We start from the raw sequence: 7,169 nt of genomic DNA, 5'->3' as shown, positions 1-7,169 counted from the left end.
AATAGAACGTCTTCTGTCTCCGGTTCCATTGGCCAACCAAGGTTTGTGCCGTTCCTTGGTCTTTGGGCTCGTGTCAAGGAGGCTGTGGGCTTCCCTTGTGGCTCAGCTGGTAAAGAATCTGCCTGCAATGCGGGAGACCTGGGTTCGATCCCTGGGTTGGGAAGATCCCCTGGGGAAGGGAAAGGCTACCCACTCCAGTATTCTGACCTAGAGAATTACATGGACTGTATAGACCTCAGGGTCTCAAAGAGTCAGACACAACTGAACGACTTTCACTTTCAAGGAGGCTATAGTGTCTCTTCTTTTCCCTGAGAGTTGGCAGCTTTTGTTCCAGAAGCTTCTCAGCACAAGGGCAGGATCTGAGGTGTCTGCCCCTTCCATCCGAGTGGCCGTGGTTTCCCAGGACCTGTCAAGGGGGCTCCTCCTTTCTGTCAACTTTCCATGCTTGAGTTTGAGCAGAGCCAGCCACTTGCACCCTCTGCTGGTGAGTGGCCAGAGGACAGGAGCAAGTCAGCCAAGGCCGGGAACCTAGGGGTCTCGCCTTCTGGGTGTGTCCACAGCCTGGCCCTCTGCTTCCTGGCTGGGTGGGACTTTGAAAGGCCAGATGCCCTCACAGGGTGGAGAAGCACGAGAGGATGACTGCCTTCTCCCGCTTGCATTTCCATCTGAAGTGCTGGGGTTTCAGGCCTGGACCTCCGGCTCCGACACTTGACAGGGCAGCCTTGTCATCAGGCTCTGCTCAGAACAGGTGTTGCAGAGGCTGTTTGGGCTCCAACCCAGATCTGGGGTGCAGGCCTGGTGAGGGGGTGCTCCCAGTTACCTCCTTTTGGAAAATTGTGAAAAGATGGGTATTAAAACTTTGGCTCTGATCTGCTGGCAGTTGGGAAGAAAGCAGGGAGGCTCAATTATGAGAAAACATGAGAGACTTAGCGATAAGTAGTTACTAAACATTTTTACCCATTTCCACCTGGTAATCCTCCTTCAAATGAATAAACTCAAGACTTTTCCACCTATAATTTTCCGTATCTTCTGCATTGAAGCAGCAACCTTATTTCTCTCCCCCAGGGATTCTGTGGGACATTTAAAAAGTGGTCATGAGTTTCATTTGCATGAGAGAATTCATGGTTTAAACTTTTCTTCTCTCTATCTTGAAGTTTCTGTCTTAATGCCCATTGAGGGCATGTGGGCATCTTCTCCATACATATGGTCTCCACAGCTTGCCAAAATGTCTTTAAGGTTTGTAGAAAAACAGCACTTGAAAAGCTATCTCTTCTTTCATTTCCTTTATGCTCCATCTCCCTCTTGTTTTGAGCTCTGTTCACAGCTGATGTGAACCAAGGCTCCACCAGGAGGGATGGGGCAGGGGGTTCCACATCACTGAAGCTGCCTAAAAACACAAAACGAAAACAACAATAGCCTCTGACCTTTTGAAATTAGCAAGTACGAAACGTGCTGCTGCGGGCCAGCCTGCCCCTCCTGGCCTGTCTCTCTCTGACCCCCACCCCATCCTGAGTGCCTGTCAACATGCCTTCTTCCTGGGGTTCCTCCCTGTCCCTCCAACACCTCCCCGCAAGGTGGCTTCTCATCCTCCAATAAAGCATGTCGAAACTTAAATTTACCTCTCCTTCACGATACCAGCTTGGCACCTACCCGGGAACCCCAGGGAGGTCCCTCCCCCGGCGTGGGCAAGGCCAACCAGATGAAAACCATCAAGCCAGTCCAGCCCCGGTGCCCCGACCCTGCACGCCCGGCACAGCTGTGGCCCGGCTCTGGGCTGCGCTGCGTGAGAACAGCGAGGTGCGTTTTCCTTGTTATCCTTGGGACCTGCCTGGGCTTGCCTGCTCCTGCTCCAAGACCTTGGGCCCCCTGAGCTCAGCATTCAGACAGCTTCAGGAGCTGACTCCCACCCATTCAGATCCCTCTACTTGGGTTTCTGGTCCCTGCTCGGGCCTTCGCACAGAAAGGTGTCTATGCAGATGGGCCTCCTACATTTTTCAGCTGGCTAAGGGAAGAGGTTTTTAAGGAGAGAAAGGTAGAGGAAGAGATTCTCATGGTAGTAAGTGTTCCCCATTCCTTTACTCACAAAATGATGTGTCTCCGCTGATTAGACTTGGGTTTGTCTTGGCTCACAACTTGTGGGAGCGGAGGTCAGTGAGGTCACTAGAGGTGAGTAATGTTGGAAACTTTGGGAACCAGAGGAAAAGCAGGTCCTGCCTCATGAAGAGGCTGGAGGCAGAGCCCAGGTTCAACCCACAGCTAAACGACTCCAGTGCCCAGCAGGTTGTTTTTGTGATTTGAAATCCTTCATTTATCTCCTTAATCCTTGACTGACTTAAATTTTCCTGGACCAGCCTACCTACCCAGGATTGAGGACTAGTTATGAGGTGAAAGTGCTTTGGAGAAACCAAAGTCACCACACAGTTAGAAGAAAGATCTGGCTCTGATTTTCCAAGCTCTGGATCACACTCCCCTATCCTGTGCCTCTAGTATATGGAAAGTAATTATTCTATTATTACATGATTTGTTGTAAGTCACACTTCAAATGGGTGTCTTGATAATTTCACATTTGGTGGGTAGGTGGTTCTGATCATCCTTTTGCCTCAAAAACACAAATGTTTGTGTTTTTAGTCATGTCTGCCACTTGGGGTCTTTTTTTGCCTGCCTTTTCAAGCTATTTCAAGCTGTATGATTTTATGTAAAACTAGATGCTAACTCCACGTGTGAACCGCAGCACTCGGCATCAAGTTGAAAGCAAAGTGAAGACACCTGGGCAACTTTATGGAGCAGCCCTGTTCTCAGAGGGAACACCTCAGTCACCAATTTGAATATTAATTATTAGTAATTCCTACTTTCTAAATAAAAAATGTAAACAATGTTTTTAATTTCTCTTCCTGCACCCAAGGGACTCACCTTGCCACCACTCGCCCTACCTGGGGGTACATGCCTCCAGCAGGGAGCCTTGAACTTGGTTTCTCTGGGACTTCTCCTCTTCCCCCTCTGCCCTTCCCCATCAGAGCTTTCCAAAATGAAACTACCCCTCTCCCCTCTCCTTAATTTCTGGTTGGAAGGAGGGGCCTGGGAATTGCCCCTTAAACAAAGTCCAACCAGCAAGCCACAGGACTGGAAAAGGTCAGTTTTCATTCCAATCCCAAAGAAGGGCAATGCCAAAGAATGTTCAAACTACCACACAATTGCACTTATCTCATATGCTAGTAATGAGAGCTAGTAATGCTAGTAAGTAATACTCAAAATTCTCCAAGCCACGCTTCAACACTACATGAACTGAGAACTTCCAGGTGTTAAAACTGGATTTAGAAAAGGCAGAGGAACCAGAGATCAAATTGCCAACATTCGTTGGACCATCAAAAGAGCAAGACAGTTCCAGAAAAACATCTGCTTTATTGATTATGCCAAAGCCTTTGTGTAGATCACAACAAACTGGAAAATTCTGAAAGAGATGGGAATACCAGACCACCTTACCTGCCATCTGTATGCAGGTCAAGAAACAAGTTAGAACTGAACATGGAACAACAGACTGGTTCCAAATCGGGAAAGGAGTACGTCAAGGCTATATATTGTCACCTTGCTTATTTAACTTAATTGCAGAGTATATCATGAGAAATGCTGGGCTGGATGAAGCACAAGCAGGGATCAAGATTGCCGGGAGAAATATCAATAACCTCAGATATGCAGATGACACCACCCTTATGGCAGAAAGCAAAGAAGAACTAAAAAGCCTCTTGATGAAAGTGAAAGATGAGAGTGAAAAAGTTGGCTTAAGACTCAACATTCAGAAAAGTAAGATCATGGCATCTGGTCCCATCACTTCATGTCAAATAGATGGGGAAACAATGGAAACAATGATAGACTTTATTTTTGGGGCTCCAAAATCACTGCAGATGGTGACTGCAGCCATGAAATTTTCATTCGCTCCTTGGAAGAAAATCTATGGCAAACCTAGACAGCATATTCAAAAGCAGAGACATGACTTTGCCAACAAAGTCCAAGTCCAAGCTATGGTTTTTCTAGTAGTCATGTATGGATGTGAGAGTTAAACTATAAAGAAAGCTGAGCGCTGAATTGATGCTTTTGAACTGTGGTGCTGGAGAAAACTCTTGAGAGTCCCTTGGACAGCAAGGAGACCCAACCAGTCCATCATAAAGGAAGTCAGTCCTGAATATTCATTGAAAGGACTGTTACTGAAGCTGAAACTCCAATGCTTTGGCCACCTGATGAGAAGAACTGACTGATTTGAAAAGACCCTGGTGCTGGGAAAGATTGAAGGTGGGAGGAGATGGGCACGACAGAGGATGAGATGGTTGGATGGCATCACTGACTCAATGGCCATAAGTTTGAGTAAACTCTAGGAGTTGGTGATGGGCAGGGTGGCCTGGTGTGCTTCAGTCCATGCTTTTGGTCACAAAGAGTCAGACACAACTGAACTACTGAGCTGAACCAGCAAGCCTCAAATGGAGCCACATTTGGGAACTGTTAAAAAAAAAAATACTGTTAAAATTATTCACAACCCTTGTTAATGAACAGTAAGGAAACTATTAGAGGGTCTACTAGGTAGGGTTTTGCTGTGGGGGAGAGGTTGAACTCAACTCCCAGTACAAGGGAAGTGGCTGGGTGGGGGGGTCAGTGGGTGGATAATCACTAAGAGGAAACACCAGGGTGAAGTGGGCTTCTGGCTACATCGACCTAATAAGATTATTGCTGGGTTAGTTCAGTCGCTCAGTCGCGTCCGACTCTTTTCGACCCCATGAATCGCAGCACGCCAGGCCTCCCTGTCCATCACCAACTCCCGGAGTTCACCCAAACTCATGTGCATCGGATCGGTGATGCCATCCAGCCATCTCATCCTCTGTTGTCCCCTTCTCCTCCTGCCCCCAATCCCTCCCAGCATCAGGGTCTTTTCCAATGAGTCAACGTTTCGCATGAGGTGGCCAAAGTATTGGAGTTTCAGCCTCAGCATCAGTCCTTCCAATGAACACCCAGGACTGATCTCCTTTAGGATGGACTGGTTGGATCTCCTTGCAATTCAAGGGACTTGAAAAAGTCTTCTCCAGCACCACAGTTCAAAAGCATCAATTCTTCGGTGCTCAGCTTTCTTTATAGTCCAACTCTCACATCCATACATGACCACTGGAAAAACCATAGCCTTGACTATACGGACCTTTGTTGGCAAAGTAATATCTCTGCTTTTTAAAATATGCTATCTAGGTTGGTCATAATTCTCCTTCCTAGGAGTAAGCGTCTTTTAATTTCATGGCTGCAGTCACCATCTGCAGTGATTTTGGAGCCCCCCCAAAATAAAGTCTGACACTGCTTCCACTGTTTCCCCATCTACTTCCCATGAAGTGATGGGACCAGATGCCATGATCTTCATTTTCTGAATGTTGAGCTTTAAGCCAACTTTTTCACTCTCCACTTTCACTTTCATCAAGGGGCTTTTTAGTTCCTCTTCACTTTCTGCCATAAGGGTGGTGTCATCTGCATATCTGAGGTTATTGATATTTCTCCCGGCAGTCTTGATTCCAGCTTGTGCTTCTTCCAGCCCAGCGTTTCTCATGATGTACTCTGCATAAGCGGCCGGGTCATCAAACATGACCTGGGGGAATGGCGGTGGATGAGAATCAGGTGTGGAGGGTGGGCGGACTCCAGCTAATCCAGTATTAGCAGTATTCTCGGTAAAAATGGACAATGTGGAGATGCACGCGGAAGTCCAAAAAGCAGGGCCTTGTTGTGAAGAGTTCAGATCCCCCTCTGAATTTGGTCAAGGAGAGACTTGGTCAGGACCCGGGTCAGCGGAGGCCAGAGTGCTCCCGCACACCTTACCGGGCGAGTCCTGTTCCAACGCCGAGGGCGCAGACCACACGGCCCGCCGGCAGGGGGCGCGTCGGGTCCCCCACGCCGGCGGGCGCCCGGGAGCCGGAAGTGCGGGATCTTAGGGGAGCGGGGGCCGGGCCGCGGGGCTCCCCGCTCCCTACCACCGTCCGGATCCGCCTCCCGGGGCCTCCCCGGAAGCCAGGGAGGGCGCGCGTGCCCCGAGGTAGGAAGCCCGGCCGGAGGAATACCGGGAACGCGGGCGGGTGGGTCGCGCGTCCCCCCTCGGCATCCTCTGGCGGGCCGGCCCCGCTGACATCGCGCCCGTAGCGGCGCGGGGTCCCCGAGAGCAGGGAGGCCGAGAACTGGGGGCTCCGGGCGGGTCGCTGCGCCCGCGGGGCCGCCCCAGGCCCTCACCCACCCCCCCGGCCGGCGGGGCCGAGGGCCAGGGCCTGGAGGGCCCAGGTGCGAGTCCTGAGCGGCCATTTCAAACTTTTTTGTTGTGACTTTGTGCGAATTGCTAAATGTCAGTTCTTCGTCTGTAAAATGGATTTCAGAATACCCATCTCATGGTGAAATCAGTATATTCACTGAGCACCGCAGCTGTGTTTGTGCGGGGTGGTTAGCTGTGCTCATTAGATGTGGCAAAGATTGAGGGCGGGAAGAGAAGGGGACACAGAGGATGAGATGGTTGGATGGCATCACCGACTCAATGGACATGAGTTTGAGCAAACTCCGGGAGTTGGTGATGGACAGGGAAGCCTGGCTGCTGTAGTCCATGGGGTCACAAAGAGTCGGACCACACTGAGCGACTGAACAACAACATTAGATGTGGGAATGACTATTACTACCTCTTGAATTTTCACAGAACGTGCGCGCTGAGCTGTTTTCAGGGTTAACTGCTCAGTGGCGGGTAGAGATCTGCACCCTTTGAGTCACAGGTCGGGGCTGAGTTTCAGGAGGAGGGGCAGGGCGGGAATCCATTCGGGAGGGTGGGTGAGGAGAGGCCAGGTTAGATGAGAACCGGCCCCCGACCTCCAAAGCCCTGGCGTCTGGATTCTGAACATTCAGGCACAGTGGTATCTGACCCCACCCCCACCCCCACCCCCCTCGACTGCTGGCTGAAATCTGACCGGTCAGAAGTATCTTTAGATTTAAGGGAGTGGGTGTTGGCCAGTGAAACCTCACTGTGAATCAAAATGGCCTTGGGGTTTCTTATAACCACTCCTAGATAGAGGGAAGGAGAAATCTGTGATGGGAGGAGGGGAGGAAGAGAGCATTGAGAGATGTTTTAAGGGTAGGATTGTCTGGGCACCCTGGGGACAGTGAGCATCTCCGGTGGA

The sequence above is a fragment of the Bubalus bubalis genome, chromosome 8 (genome assembly GCF_019923935.1).
Source record: "Bubalus bubalis isolate 160015118507 breed Murrah chromosome 8, NDDB_SH_1, whole genome shotgun sequence".
In the NCBI taxonomy this organism is placed as follows: domain Eukaryota; kingdom Metazoa; phylum Chordata; class Mammalia; order Artiodactyla; family Bovidae; genus Bubalus; species Bubalus bubalis.
The sequence above is the reverse complement of the archived record's forward strand: the minus strand, read 5'-3'. Positions refer to the sequence as shown.